Source organism: Papio anubis, chromosome 6 (genome assembly GCF_008728515.1).
Source record: "Papio anubis isolate 15944 chromosome 6, Panubis1.0, whole genome shotgun sequence".
Classification (NCBI taxonomy): domain Eukaryota; kingdom Metazoa; phylum Chordata; class Mammalia; order Primates; family Cercopithecidae; genus Papio; species Papio anubis.
The window spans coordinates 57,030,859-57,046,250 of NC_044981.1; the positions used below are offsets into that span (position 1 = coordinate 57,030,859).

General features: G+C 33.4%; 1 protein-coding gene across 12 annotated transcripts in view; it reads right to left on the reverse strand.

The window, feature by feature from the left end:
* KHDRBS2 (KH RNA binding domain containing, signal transduction associated 2) overlaps positions 1-15,392 on the reverse strand; it is a 631,237-nt gene that overhangs the window by 21,312 nt on the left and 594,533 nt on the right. For 10 of the 12 annotated variants that reach the window (XM_017957975.3, XM_017957976.3, XM_021937396.2 and 7 more), the window contains 3 exons: positions 8,716-8,797; positions 6,559-6,592; positions 4,767-4,927 (listed from right to left, as the gene is read on the reverse strand). The gene's annotated coding sequence lies outside the window, so the exon portion shown is untranslated. Of the gene's footprint in view, positions 1-4,766; positions 4,928-5,860; positions 5,949-6,558; positions 6,593-8,715; positions 8,798-15,392 lie in introns of all 12 variants that reach the window. The other 2 variants (XM_017957968.3, XM_017957970.3) reach the window with 2 other exon arrangements.

Sequence of the window (15,392 nt, forward strand, 5' to 3'; positions counted from 1 at the left end):
AAGGAAATGAACAGGTTATTTGACAGATAACAAATTATTAATGATGGGAACTACTAGACAGGCAATAGTGAGTCCCTGGGAAGAGACAGGTTAGGGATATTACTTGATTCAAAGAAAAGTGGCAAAGGGGACTTGAACTCCCTGTGCTTCATAGCCTAACTCCCAGAATCCCTGGTCTAGAATAAAGGAACCACTCAGAGCTATGTCCTGTGTGGGTGACCAAAATGCCCATGGATGTAGACACGGGCACAGAGTGAGCACATCAGTGTGTTCATTTTCAAAAAACAACATACCAGCACAGATTGGTGAAATCTAGAAGACATTTAGTTTACAAGCCTCTGTTGTGAACATGCTGTGAGGAGATATAAAAGAAAAAGTACCTTTGACTGCAAAGCTCTGAGTCTAATTGGGTAGAATAAACAGATGCATGAGAAATGACACCGGAGGCAATGGACCAAAATGTGCAAAGAGAGCTATTATAAATGGAATAAACAGAGCATGGCTGAGCTCATCCTTTTTAAAGGAAATGAGTTAGAGACATGGCATTTACTTAATTGATGGTGGAGTCAGTGAGAATATATTTAGATGGACACTGAAAATAAGGGCTTAAATTTAGGAAGACGAACACAGAGAGAGGATGCAATTTCTAGTGAAAAAGAATGTAAACAAGATAAGGAGTTGAAAAGCTTTGTCCTAAACTTGTTAAAGTGCTACTGTTCCTCTCAAGTGCCTGTTTACCTTATGTATCAATGTCGTTCAACAAAGATGTAACGACTTCTATGGACAGGGTATAAACACTAGGCATCTTCTGAAATAACAAGTCTGTTATATGTTCGTAAATATTTCTAGTTCTAAAAATATTTAAAAATAAAAATCTATTTGAAGATTCTAATACTAAAATTTGTCCAGCATGAGAGGCCTTGAAACTTTCAGTGTTGTTCAGAATGAGCTTAACAAATATTATTTGAATGATTTCTAGGTGTCAGGGAAGTTAGTGGACACTAGGAATGCAAAGATAAAACAGTCCTTCCTTTATGGAACTTCAAGTCTAATGTGAAACTGAGAGAGAGAGAGAGAGAGAGAGAGAGAGAGAGAGAGGTAAACCATTTCATAAAACGCTCTATGGAGGCACAAATTGAAGCTACAAAGCAATGCTCCCCAGACAGTGACTGGGAGAGTTCAGAGAATACTCCTGCAAGGATAGTTACTTGGCTTAGAATTTATAACACAGCAAAAGAAAGTAAAATAAGAAAGATCATGTGGGGAAGAAGGAGCAGTGTAATAGGATGGGTATACAGAAAAATGGTGAAAAAAATTATGAAATATTATTTTTAGAAACTCAGCAAGATTGCATGTTTCAACATTCAAAATTCAAAATAAATTTAACAAATTCATGGAACACACAACCCTAGTCTGGCAGCTTTGGATTAAGAATATATTTACAGGATTAATTTAAGCTTTTAAGATACGAATTTGCTTTGTGGCCCAAATTTCCTTCCTCAAAAAAAAAAAAAAAAGCACAAGGAATAGAATTTTAGAATGATAAAATCTAACAGGTCCATACTTCAGTCCTGCTATTCTCCTATGTGGAAATAGATCTGGAGACCCTGTCATTCTTTGTGACTTACTAGAAAGGGCACTAACGTTTGATAGACTAACCACCTATAAATCAATTCCTTGCAGTGAATTTGAGGGATGTGGCCTGAAGAAGGTTAATAATCAAGTATAATTTCTGAGTGTTTTGTGACACTAATGTTAGTAGAAACACAGAAAAATACTTTATCTCTGCCAACATTTCAGGCATATGATGCAGACTGAGGGTAGAATCATCATTTAACTAAAGGAGGAGAGCTGTAAAGGGAACCATGATTGTTAGTGTTTATGAACCAGAAATCTCTGGAATCTTCATGATGGGTACAGGAGAGAGAAGAGCACTTCTGTTGTTTGCTCAAGAATCCAGTATGGGCAAGTGGCCTGTGTCAGACCTTGGGTCAATCAGAGTTCAGTTAGGAAAATAGGGTTCATTTGGAGTAAAGGACTATAATGCAGGGGCTTAGTTAAAGCAAGAAATGGGTAATGAAAGAGACAAGAAACCAATAGAGCAAAGGCTCACTTCTTGTCTCTTTCATTACCCATTTCTTCTCTGAGTTGCTCAACTCCGAAATTAGTAACAGGAGCAAGTTGTAGCTAACCCTAGGCTGGAGGGACACAGGACAGGACAAGGGGATGCTTCTATAACTAACACAGGAGCCTTGGATTACCTGCTGGGAACTGGAACTGTGGCAAACTTGGGTAGTGAGAGGCAGAGTGGGGAAAAGATACAGCTGCTGCTGGGGAAGGTGCAGGAGGCAAAGTTAATGTTGGGAAAATTAACCTGACTTCTACCTTTTTCTCAATCTCATAGGCTCCTTCCAGGGTACTTATCCCCAAACCCCCACTGGCAGAAGCCAGTTGCAAGCTAGCTGAGACAGCTCTCTGGGAAAGGAAACCTTAGGGGTCAGATCTCCCTCCTGCTAACTGAGCCAGAGAAAGGGCAAAAGGTGGATTCAAAGGCAAACATGCCCAGAAACAACACAAAACCCATTAAGGAGAGTTTAAGTTACAGAAATCCCAGGACTATCCTGCGGAATAAGGTCTGTGTTCCAAAGACTAGGTTCTTAAAATGTTTAAATACACACACACACACACACACACACACACACACACACGTATTTTTTGAGATGGAGTTTTGCACTCTGTTGCCCAGGCTGGAGAGCAGTGGTGCAAGCTCGGCTCCCTGCAACCTCCACCTCCTAGTTCAAGCGATACTCCTGCCTCAGCCTCCCAAGTAGCTGGGATTACAGGCATGTGCCACCACATCTGGCTAATTTTTTTGTATTTTTAGTAGAGACAGGGTTTCACCATGTTGGTCAGGCTGGTCTCGAACTCCTGACCTCAGGTGATCCACCTGCCTTGGTCTCCAAAAGTGTTGGGATTACAGGCGTGAGCCACCGTGCCTTGCCTAAATACATATTTTTAAAACATATATTTTTTCTGCTTTATGTGACCAGAAGGTCAATGGGAAAAGGGAACGTGTCCATGCACAACCAAAAAATTACTTTAAATTTAATTAGAAATGCTCATCACAGAAGACAAACTGATTTGTTTTTCTCTAAAAGAAATTGCTATGTTAATATCCTGTTTTATAAAACTTAGCCTACATGTAAGATTTTTTATTTGTTGAAGTATTCCATTTCACACATCAGAAAATCCTTGAATTATCAAAGAAAGGCTTATTTGCCTAAATAACCATGTTGGCCTGACACTGAGATGTGGAGTTTGTTTGAAGTTTTTGTACATTTAGTGACCGGATGTATTTTGATAAACGCTATTGCCTCAAAGTATTCAGTAGGAAGTTTGGGCACCATCTGTGTTTGTTTCTGTAGGAGCAGTAACTGCCTAGAGAGAAATCTGATGCTCGTTTCAGAGATGCAGTATAAACAAAATTCAAGATGATGTCTTTAACATAATTATTCCACCTTTCATTTACATAGTGCTTTATGCATTTCAGAGTGATCTGATGTGCTTTCATTTAACAGATCTTTACAAAACTTGTGGAAATTGAGTATGGGATTCTGAGATATAAAAGCTCAACAAGGAAAATAACACTGAATTTAGGCAGTCTTTTAAGAGAAGATTGTAAAAACCATATAGCCTCATGTCTTGTTGCTACTAATAGAATATACTTATTGAGAACCTTCTCTGCCAGGCACTTTTTTGAGTGTATCATATATATTAACTCATTTCATCATCAGAAAAATCATATGAAGTTCTCATTTTAAGGATAAGAAGACAAAAAGACAGAGAAGTTAAGTGACAACTAATAACAGATTTGAGCCTAGATAGTCTAACAAAATACTGTGTCTCTTAAGCAGTGTCTTCTTTAAATATTTACTCAGCAAGTAACATCCCTAATTACAGACACATATATTTATACTGGGTCTCTTTTTACTTCTAAAATGTGCATGTAACTCAGTGGTGTGCTGGTAAACTGGCTCTCTGCAAAATAATTAAAAAGTCCAGATTTGTAACATTCCCCAATTTCTATGGTATAAGTAGACACACCAGGGTCTACTTCAAGCTACCAAAATGAAGTCATTGCAGTTTAGTTGAGAAGAGAAGCACATGTTTGGATCCTATGAGCTTATATGCGCTGGTGCCAGCACATCACTGACTGATTGAAATTACTGTTGTATTCAAGATGACGTATATACCATGCATGTGATGGTCCACTTTTGAAACATTCCTAAAACAGAAATTCATTTGATTTTCAGCTGTTTTATGCCACCCAGTATGAATTAAACTGTTTTAGATATGTTCTTATTCAATCATTGCTTATAAAGAATTATGTAATCATGTTTATTTTGGATTTGTTTTCCCTTGAGGAAAAACAGGCTTGTCTAGGGTGAAGCAATCACATAGCACCTGGAGAAAGGAGTGGGGAAGCCGAAAAAGTGCAACTACTCAAAAGATGGCCCATAGAGACAGTAGATTACAGGAATCCTGTCCTGTAACAACAGCTTCTGCCCAAGCTCCATCCTCCGGATCTTACCTGCCCCTTTCCTAATACCAAAATAAGAGGCTGTCATCATTATCAAAGTCATCTCACACTGAAAATGTTTTTACACATGGATGTCCACAGCTAAGCACTGTATGACGCCCTCAACTTTTACCCTTATTTTCAAAAGTAGAACGATGAAAATCAAAGCTTTCTGTCATCGACTCACCGTGCTTTTTTCCCATCTGTGTTTTGTTTTCATTCTTTCTTCTTATTTTCACCCTACGAAACTGTTTCCAAAAGTATTGTAAAATTCCACTGGGAAAATATGAACATCTGACATCGTTTCCACAACAACCAAAAAGCAAAAGAACCCTGGCTTGACTGGTGCTGGGAAGACATAATGCAACATAAGAAAAAGAGCTTTTGTGATCTTTTTACTGTGCCTTTAAAGCGCCATTAACACCCCAAACCAAAACAGTGACAAAACAAATGTGTCCTAATAAAAAAATCGGTTAGTAGATAGAGCTTGGGAAAGCTTTGGAAGCCTTTCTCCTGATCATAGGCGGGTCTGGTGACTTCAGTGCTCCCTGTGGAAGGACTGGTCTGAGAAGAGTGGTTTACCAGCTGTTCTGGGCATAAACTTAGAAGGAGAACTCTCCTGTTGTTAAAAAGGAACTCTCCTGCAACTCTCGTTTGCCTTTTCCACCTGTCTTTCCTTCCTTTCAGTCTTTTTCTTGGAAAGAAAAATCCTAAAAGTTTTCTCCTATAAGCTAATGATTGTGAGTCTTTGTCAGAACATTAGTTCTGGGTCAAGAAACAAATAGATGAATAAACCAAAACCTTCATAGCAAAAGTTCTTAAGACTTCAAATGGAGACCAATGAAATTTGCCCCACAAGGTGAGATAAATAAAGCAAATAAATCCAAATATCTAATTAATTCAACAAACAAATATATATTATGCATAGGCTAGTCCACTATGCTAAATATCTAAGAATTCAAATTTGAATAAAGCATGAATCCTGCCCTTTGGTAGTTTGTGGCCTAAATTGTATTTATTAGCCATGATTAGATTTCCTTATTGATATTAATATAAATATAATAATATACAAGTTTTCAGGCAAGTTTTCAAACCTGATTTTCATATAGCCATATCATAGATATATTAGAAAATAATTGAACATTTCCAGGTATTTATTGTTTTATGTTTTATTTTCTATTCCAGCCCAATCCAATTAGGAATCTGAAATGCAGATAAAAACCTTAAAGATAAAATTTTATTTTGGGCTAAATAAGAAAAAGAAATAAATGTTTCTTTTACCTTCTGTCCACATCTGACCTTCCATTCAAATCCTGTCTCTTCTACAAAGCCATCTTTTTATATCCCAGCCAAAATTAACTTTTAAAATCTGCATAATTAACATATTAATATGTTACACATATATTTTAATCCAGTGGTTGTTATCCATAGTACACCTCAAAATCATCCATGGAATTTTAAAAACACATATTTCCAGGTTCTAACCTGAAAAACTTACTTAGTCAATGCAGTAGGGTCCTGACATCTGTAGTTTTAAAACACACCATGCATGATGCTGATATGCATATGTGGTTAAGAACCACTGTTCAAATAACACTATACAATTTGGCATTTTATAATAGTACACAATCCACATTTGTAGATTTATATTCTTGTATTCCCAAGTGAATTGTAATCATCTTTTGAGTATAGGCACAGATTTACATTTACCTTGTTCTTTGCAGCATACAGAACTTACTCTGCACTAGTAAAAATTTCCACACTTTTTATTTGAAAATATGACAAGGAATTTCAACAATCTTTATACACTATTATATCAGTTTTTATATTCTTTATACAGTTGTGGGACAAATTTGATTATCAGTAAATATTATTTATTCATCTTTAATACTGCTTTTCAGAAAAGTTCCTAAATGATGGTAATCTATAGAGAGTTTCAGAGATAGATGATCTCTCTAGCATAGTGGAGCTAAACTTACATTGGTTCAAATCCAAATTATCTTCTTTTTTGACCTATGGTAAGGAGGAAAATAGAAGAAAATATGTTTACAAAAATATGTAAAGTGCATGCCCTTATTAAGCACTCAATGCACAGCAGTTAATATAAACATGAGGTGCTGAGGAAGTCCCTTTGTCCCCAAGAATTTTTCCTTGCATCCAGATTCTGTATCTTATATCCTGATAATCAAGTACTCCTAGAGGCAGCTAGGGATAAGAATGTCAGAGCTTGGAGAGGCCTGCTGAAACTATTTAATGCCCCCAAGCTTCATTTGTAACCTATGAACCAATTTAGGGCTAATAGCTAAAGCAATCATATACATTCATGGGGTTCAAATGTTCTGCCTTGCACTGCTGTTTTTGGAGTCAGTGATACAACAAAGGGAAAGTCCCAATCTTGCATATACTAGTCATTCAACAAATCACAGTTATTTTTATTAATATAGTAAAATTAATATCCTGAACTAAAACCCAGATGAATTTTAGTTCACTTCAGTGCTCTCTTCTTGCATCTTAAAATCCACAGTCCTTATAAAAATATAGTTGTAGAATCTAGGAAGAATAGTAAATGAAAACTATTGATAATCTTTGAGTATATTAAAAAAAGCAAAGCTAATTCTATCAGCAAGCAAATAAGAAGATAGCATAACCATCTTCTGGCACATGATGTTATAAAGTCAGATCTCTGTCTGATTTAAGGTTGGGCCCATTATGTGAGCAGGCCATGCTATTTAACCTCTCTAACTCTTGTTTCTTCTACTGTAAAATGGGGGAAATAAAATACTTGCCTCATTGGGTTATTATGAAGAATTCATTATACATGAAAGCACTCAAAGTCTCTGACAAATAGCAAGCTTCCAGTAGGGCTATTGGTTATCATTATTGACATGTTATTATTATTTATAGATAAGGCTACCATAATTTGTCATCCCTACTGGGACACATCTGAGAGTAAAAGGTGGTGCTAATGATAATGACCCTAAAACAACAGGCATAAACCGGGACGTATGGTCACTTTATCTACAGTGTAGTTTGTAACTGACAGTGAATTCCAAAGACAGTGTTACATTGTACAGGAGAATTTACATGGAACTCTGAAAAGAATTGGGAAAGATGTTAAGTATGGATCAGATTCAAGATGGTCATAAAGATAAGATTCTGTTTTCCTCCAAATTGCTCTGAGACAAAATAGAAGGAGGCACAGTGTTTCTATAGTATCCATAACCGTTCTCAACTCTTCCCTAAGGTCTTTCTGAATATCAAGTCCTGGGAAATGTATCTTCATTAAAAAAAATTACTTAAGTTCTTTTAAGAAAAAAATTTCTGAAATATATCTTACACAATTTCCTATCTCATTCAGCAAACATAACTGTAATTTACACTCCCTGTTTTAAAATACAGGAATATATAAGGAAGAAAATGGAAGCTTATCTTCCAAATCATCTATATCGCTGACCATCCAGCCATACATTTATTTCTCCTTGTGTTTCAGAACAAATTAGAATTAAAGGGAGGAACACATAATTGCAGTCCTATTCTACTGGGTTCTGTTCTACCCTACTCCATTCCATCCCATTTCATTCTATGAAGATTTATTGGAAGTCCCTATATCTTGGCCCTATCCCATGAAATTGAACTTCTCCTCTAATAAAAAAAGGTGAAACTTGGCAGGATGACTACAGTAATACTTTAGACAAAGACTCAATAACCATCATGTATGGTGGATGACATTTCTTCACAGAAACTTTTTGTCCCCCATTCTCCTTATTATGGAAAACAGTGTGAACATTCATCACATTCTCTGAACAAAATATATTTCCTTGTTAGTTTATTATTGCTTTTATTTTTACTTCATAATACAGGAATTCATAACCTCATGTTCTGGTGATATAAGACATAACAGAAATTGTGTGCATATGAAAATCAGCACATTATCACTATGCTGCTATAATGTAGAATAAAACTAAAAGAGTTTCTCCTTGTTTGACATTAATTTAATGTCCCCACTTTGCCTCCATCTGATGTAACAGCTGCTTTATCCATTTAAACATATATGTTTGGGCCCATAATGAAGTGTTCTATACCTGTCTTGTAAGCAGAGTTCATAAATGAAATCACAAACGGATGAAGGGACTCACCTCCGCTGTTAAAAAATGAAACCTCCAAACATCCAGTCTTGGATTTATTCCAGCTTTTCATTTTTGTATCATACATCTTCACCTACAGTCCCAGATGAGCAGAACAACTTTAAAGCATTGTGCAATCACACATACAAGCATCTATAAGGCATTCTCATATAGGATATCAATCAGTCTCATGGCAAATTTAATAACAGTAGCGGTTGTCAAGCATACCCAAAACAAAATAAATTATCCATCCCACCTTTTGTATTTAAGTGCTTTTTATATTATGTGTTTTAGAAAAACACTTTCACTTTAAGCAGCATCCTAGCTATGATCAGTCTCTCCTGAGGGGTTTTCTAAACTAAGATGGAGTGAAGATAATGACAAACATTAGTCATTGCCATTAGCATAAGGCATGAGGCACATAACAATATTTATAAGCAGCGAGGACATGGCAGTAAAAATATGACTTCCTATGACTTGGGCACGCTTCTGACTACAGCTGACTGCTATTTTGTAAAGTGTAGCTGGTCAAGTCTGGTAGCAGTATCCTTAACAGCACGTGTATCATAAGACCTAATTGTTTTCCACCACACGGTATGGAGCTAAATGTCCTCTATTAATTGAAAACAGTTATACTGCTTAATGACGGTTCAATTAATGTTTATGTGCTACTTTTACACCCTGAGTTATTTGATGAATAAACTTTAAGGTGTTGCTTGAGAACTAAGTTTAATGAAACCTCAACTATTATTAAAAACTCCTGAGATTCTTATAATATCTCACATTATCAGCTAAGGAGTAAAGAGCGCACATCGATATTCAAAAATCTACACTCGTGTAAAAATGAAAGAAAAATCAAAAGTTTGGAAAGAATTAATCTATGTGGCCTGACTCTTGCTGCCTTGAAATTGAAGATCAAAACAGGGTTAAAACAGAAATCACCAGGTCAAACCAGTCAAAGGTGAAACTTGGTTTAATATACCAGAAAGGCGTAAACTTTGTATTTCAATTGTTTTCTGAACTTGTAACACCACACTTACTGATCGTTCTACTTTTCTTATATAAAAGCATTTTTAAAGTACAAGCAGATTAGATGTTTTAATTTAACACCCTTCCTTGGGTAGAAGTTTTATAAAATTACTGAAAACATAGTATCAATGGAAGGTTGAGATTTTTGAATTTATGAGAAGAAATGACTTCTTAATTTTGTAGCCTTTTGCATACAGCAGCATTATATTTATCCATTGTTATTCATTCTAATATATCCAAATACTGGGAAAATTAATTAACAATACCCCTTATTGTCTCAAATTTAGTTGGGAATCATTTGACATAAGAGAAAAACAACAACAAGAACTGAGGAAAAGACAGTGCCCATTTCCTTTTGGAAAACAAGCATCCTTTCACACCATGCATGGTATCGGCAAATCCTGATGTATACATATTTTAACAGAACTGTAGCCACCCTCTTCTTCCTGTTCTGTGGTTTTACATATCAACATTAGGTTCATAAACACAGACAAATTAGATGCAAGTTTAAGAGATGTCAAACTTTTTTGACAACTTCCTGCTAGAAACACAACTGAGAAATGAAAAATTTATCATCTACCTGTTGGGTAGAAGTTTAAAACTGACTGCTTTTGATTATAAGGCAATTAGTTTTTCATTCTTTAGCATATTTTGAATTTCTTAAACACTGTGTTGCTGAAATATATTTGGTTAAATTGATTTGAATTTGATTAGTTTAGCACTATAGTTTTATCATCTGTAATAAATAAAGGTGTGTCTATGGTGTTACAGCACATTAAAAATATTTTAGCTGAGCAATTAATTTACTTCTAATTTTTAAATATATACCTATTTGATATTAAAACAATTTATTTGTAATTTAACAGATATACTTTTTCTAATTCCACATATCTAATAATTCATATTCTAATTCATGTCATCTATTTTTGATGCTTCTGAGCAAATTATGTGTTACATAAAAATTTGAATGTGTTTGGTGTGCATTTCATAAAGAGTTAAATTATAAATCCTAATTTTACTTCCAATTAAAAATCAATATAGTATGTTTCTCAAGTTATTTTATAGCTATTTTTCATATGTCAAAATTAAAGCAGAAGAAAATATTTTAGGAAATAGAGTATTGGGAATAAGGTTGAGGTATTACCATGTTAATATAGGACATTAATCACTGGTGTCAAATGTTGCCAGAACTATTGGGAAATATTTTAGTGTTTTATAAGTTTTTTCTACTCACTACAATGTAAGGGTATATTTTTAAGTGTAAGAGGAATTGCATCACTTATAAGTAATGCCTGCATTCTCACAAAAACCGGGGAGAGGAAAGAGTTAACAGGTTGTTGGCTAATTCTGGCAAATGTCCTATTTGAATAGATGATCAGTTCAATACATAATGCTTATTTCTAAACTTTACTGTCTTAATGTAGAAAAAAAATAACCTTTCAAAACAGTGTAATCAATAAAATTAGAAGGTGGGTAAGTATATGACATGGAAAATAGAAAAAGTACACAAATAATGTTCCATTAAAGTCTGAAATACAATCTTATTCATTTATGTAAGTAAGTTCTGGTAAAATCTGAGTATCTTTTGAAGAAAAAATATATACAGAATTAAATATATTATAAAACTGATGTTCTGTTAATTTTTAATTATAAAGATTATTCATAGATCAGTTTTTACTCTAATAATTTGATTTTGAATTTAATTCCATTATAATGAATAGGTATCAACAAATTAATTGATGGTGCTTAGTTCTGGAATTTCTATTCTCTAGTTATATTTTCATAACAAATTAATAGATGGTGCTTAGTTCTGACATTTCTATTCTCAAGTTATATTTTCGTATTTTATACGTTGAAAATAAAAAAAAAATAACTGTTATACCTAGGAACCAATAGTCTGACAAGTTGAATAGTTATATTTTGATGTTGCCTATGATCTTATTAAGAACAAAATTATTAGTCATATATACAAATCATTTGAGAAGAGAGATATGTGTTAGTTCTATTACTTGATAAGTCTATGAATTGACTCAATGCAGCTGTAAAACATTAATGTTATCATAGCATTATTTTGAGAAATAAGGTATACTTCTATTGCAATAAAATAAATCCTACTTGGAAAATAAATACAATAGAGCACTTATATCTTCACGTTTCTAAAAACATATCAAGAGAATAAAATAATGCCTAAATATTTACCTAATATCATTATCAAATAATTTAGCTTTATAGATAAATACACATTCTAGAAACATTCTGTAGCATGTTCAAATCTTATTATTATTTTTACTGTGGACATTGTAGACATACTTAAAGTTATTTTTCATTTACACTATGTTTCTAGACCCTTTCTTCTACATTGCAGGATGAGAATAGGTGGTGGGGAAAATTTTATTACCAAATATATATATTTGTTTCACAATTTGCAACTTAGGGGTCACTTTCCTAATACAAAAGTGCATTTCCTGATTCTTGCAGTTAACCGGAAATCTGTGTGCTTCTGAGCACACCAGACCCTGACGTGTACAGCACAGTGGAACTATCTGACCACAGGAATGAAAATTCAGAAACTTGTGTCGAATTTGAAAATAGTTTGACCTGGAAACTAAGTAAGCCTAAGGCTTTGAAATACATTGCTTTTATATTGAAAAAGCTGTTTTTTTTTTCTTTTTAAACAATGCAATACAGCAAATTAATTATAAAACACTAAACTCTATAATGATTTGCCATGTATTGCTTCAATGGTGGGTTTGTGACAAATAGGTATTTCTGGGCCCTTGCAATGCACTTTAACAATAAAGGAGGACAGAGATAAATTAGATGAAATAGTAGAATCCTCCACATGGCTACACTTTCATGGAAGAAGCCCAAGTCTCTGAACTGCTAAATGAAATTGTTTAGTAAATTAAATTAAGATCAACTGCTGACCTGTTTAATTTAGACACAAACCTTCTGGGATTTTTTTTTTTCTCAAAAGCAGTATTGTTGGTTGAAAATTAGAAAACTTCTGTGAATGTTCTGGCTTTTGCAAACCAAACCAAAATTAGACTTTTAAACTCATTTAAAAATGTCAATTATCCAATAGCCGCAAAGTACTTTTTTTTTTTTTTTAAGATGGAAGGACAAATGTAAGTAAGTATATAAAAACAATGACAAAAGTTATGTTAATTTTTACCTAGTGGTAGAATAACAACCTAATTCTCTCTTTTTTAATGACGTTCTTGTAATAGTAGATGCTAAAGAAATGAAATCACAATTCTGATATTTTAAATATAAATTAGAATGTTTCCATTTATTTCTTACTTAATGTTTCACATTTTTAATTAATTTCAATTCTATTCTACCCCAGCTAAAGTTGGAAAACATTATTACTTAATTTATATATTACAATGTCAATGTACACTTTGTAATCATTAGGTTATCAATTTTGAGTAATTTCATATGCATTTGTCCCCAGTATGCTATTTTAAAAACTATTCAATATTATGACATGCCTGTAGTAAGCATATAAATAAGGCTATGAGTAAATATTTATATATAGAAAAAAATCCCAATACTTGTAGTTAAGTTGGAATGGGTTATAAAAAGATGTTGATAATTATTGTACATAAACAGCTTTCTCTCTCATACAATCTTGATTGTTTTCTCTTCTACCACTGAACACTATCACTTACAAAATGAGAAGCTTAATTATTTTGCATAGAATAATGTTTCAGCCCAACTCTCACCATGTAGAATTCATGTAATTTTTGGATAAATCTCTTAATCCTGTGGAATTTTATTTTCTTATCCTTAAAATAAGCATAAGAAAATTTGCCCTGTTTGCTTCATGGAACTGTTATGATAATTAAATAGCATATAATAATAATAAAAAATCTTAGAAGTCGTTAAAAGTATCAATGCATACATTAATGTATATGTATGTATGTACATGTAATAACATATAAAATATTAGCATTGTGCATACAAATCAATAGGATAATTTGCATAAATCATAAACAGTACATAAGAAGTATTATAATACCAGTTTTAAAAGATGGAAGCATATTGATATTTATTCATTTAGTTAAATTTGACAAATGCCTCTCTTCAACTTGGACCAATATACTAGTTAAGAAAAAAACCATTAAGCCTTTTCCTAAGAGGGCTCCAGTTTTTGCATTAGAAAGGTAAAAACGACTGCTTTTCCATAAAATATTTCTTCGTCATCTTTAAACCAAGATACTACAGTTGATGTCATTTTTTCTTATGTGACAGCTAGCAGTATATTTAGCACAGCAGACTATTTGGCATTCACTGACTATTTTTTAGCTAAATTGTCATGAGGCTACTTTCTTTGAACCTACTTCATTTAGTCACAGGCTATCATTACTAGTGTTATTGCAGGGTGAAGTGTTTTCTTGGGTGATACACTGAAATAGTAGAATTAGTGATGGAAAATTATGTGGATTCAGTAAATCATTTGAGTATTACTTAACATATGCAAATACCTTGGAATTAAATCCTGAGAAAATTAATTAGTGGTTCTCTCCTACCTCTGAGGAATCAAATAAACTCATCACTAAGTTTTACCTATGAGTAATTAACCTTTTAAAATATTCTATGCTAGATATTTCCTATTAATATAAATACAACAAATAAAGAATACATTCTTATTGAGAACCTTTGTATTGTTAAGGCTTGCAAGAAGGTCTATTTTTTACTTACAATATTTAGTATTATATACCAAACTACGGAACTCTTAAAATATAGGTTCAAAAACACTGTCTCTCAAACATCAATATATTTATAAAATAGTGTGGTAAAATTACTTTGGTATACCTTTGGCATGCATAGATTTAGCATTCTTATTTTTTAATGTCTCTGAACAAATCTGAAGGTGCATGATATGCAGTATTTATAATTTTCTAAAAATACAAATTTTATTTAACAGACAAGTGAGAGGCTGGTATAAATTTTTATTCTTTACCTAACCCTGGACACAGAAATTTTACAAAATGATAAAAGAAAAATCTGCTGGTGGAAGTAAAAGGAAAGTGCAATGGTCTCAGAAAGTAATTATTCCGAGACCGACAAAAGAAGCTCCAGATGTATTCGGTAGTTGAATGTTCTTTTTTCGCTGTAAAGGGAATGCACATTTTAAATATCTAACGTTATTGCTTTATGTGATAAACAGTATAAGATGGCAATTTATGAGAATTATTAGATCTCAGGACATTACATTCCCTAAAGGATGTAAGGAGAGGTGTTTCTTTTGTTTTTCACATTACCATCTGTTTAATCTCAGCACTTCTAATGAATATTTATCAGCTTTTAAGCTACATTCTTTTTCTTTCCAAATCTTTTTCCTTGTTTTTATATTCACCTTCACTTTGGTACCCTATTACTAAGTATAATAAGGTATAGAATATATTTTAGTGGTGGGTATCATCTGATTGGAAAAGAGATAAATGGAAAACTCAGTTTTATTTTTGCAGTCACACAGATTGGGACAAATCGATACAATACAGCGTGTTGTTAGTGAACAAATAAGTAACCATGACTACTTTTGTAGAGGGATAATTTCCCATTTACTTTCGTTTTTCATTGAGATTTTATGTTACTACATTGTTTAGGATATCTCAGCCTCCATGAAGGCTAAATTCCATACTTAGATACAC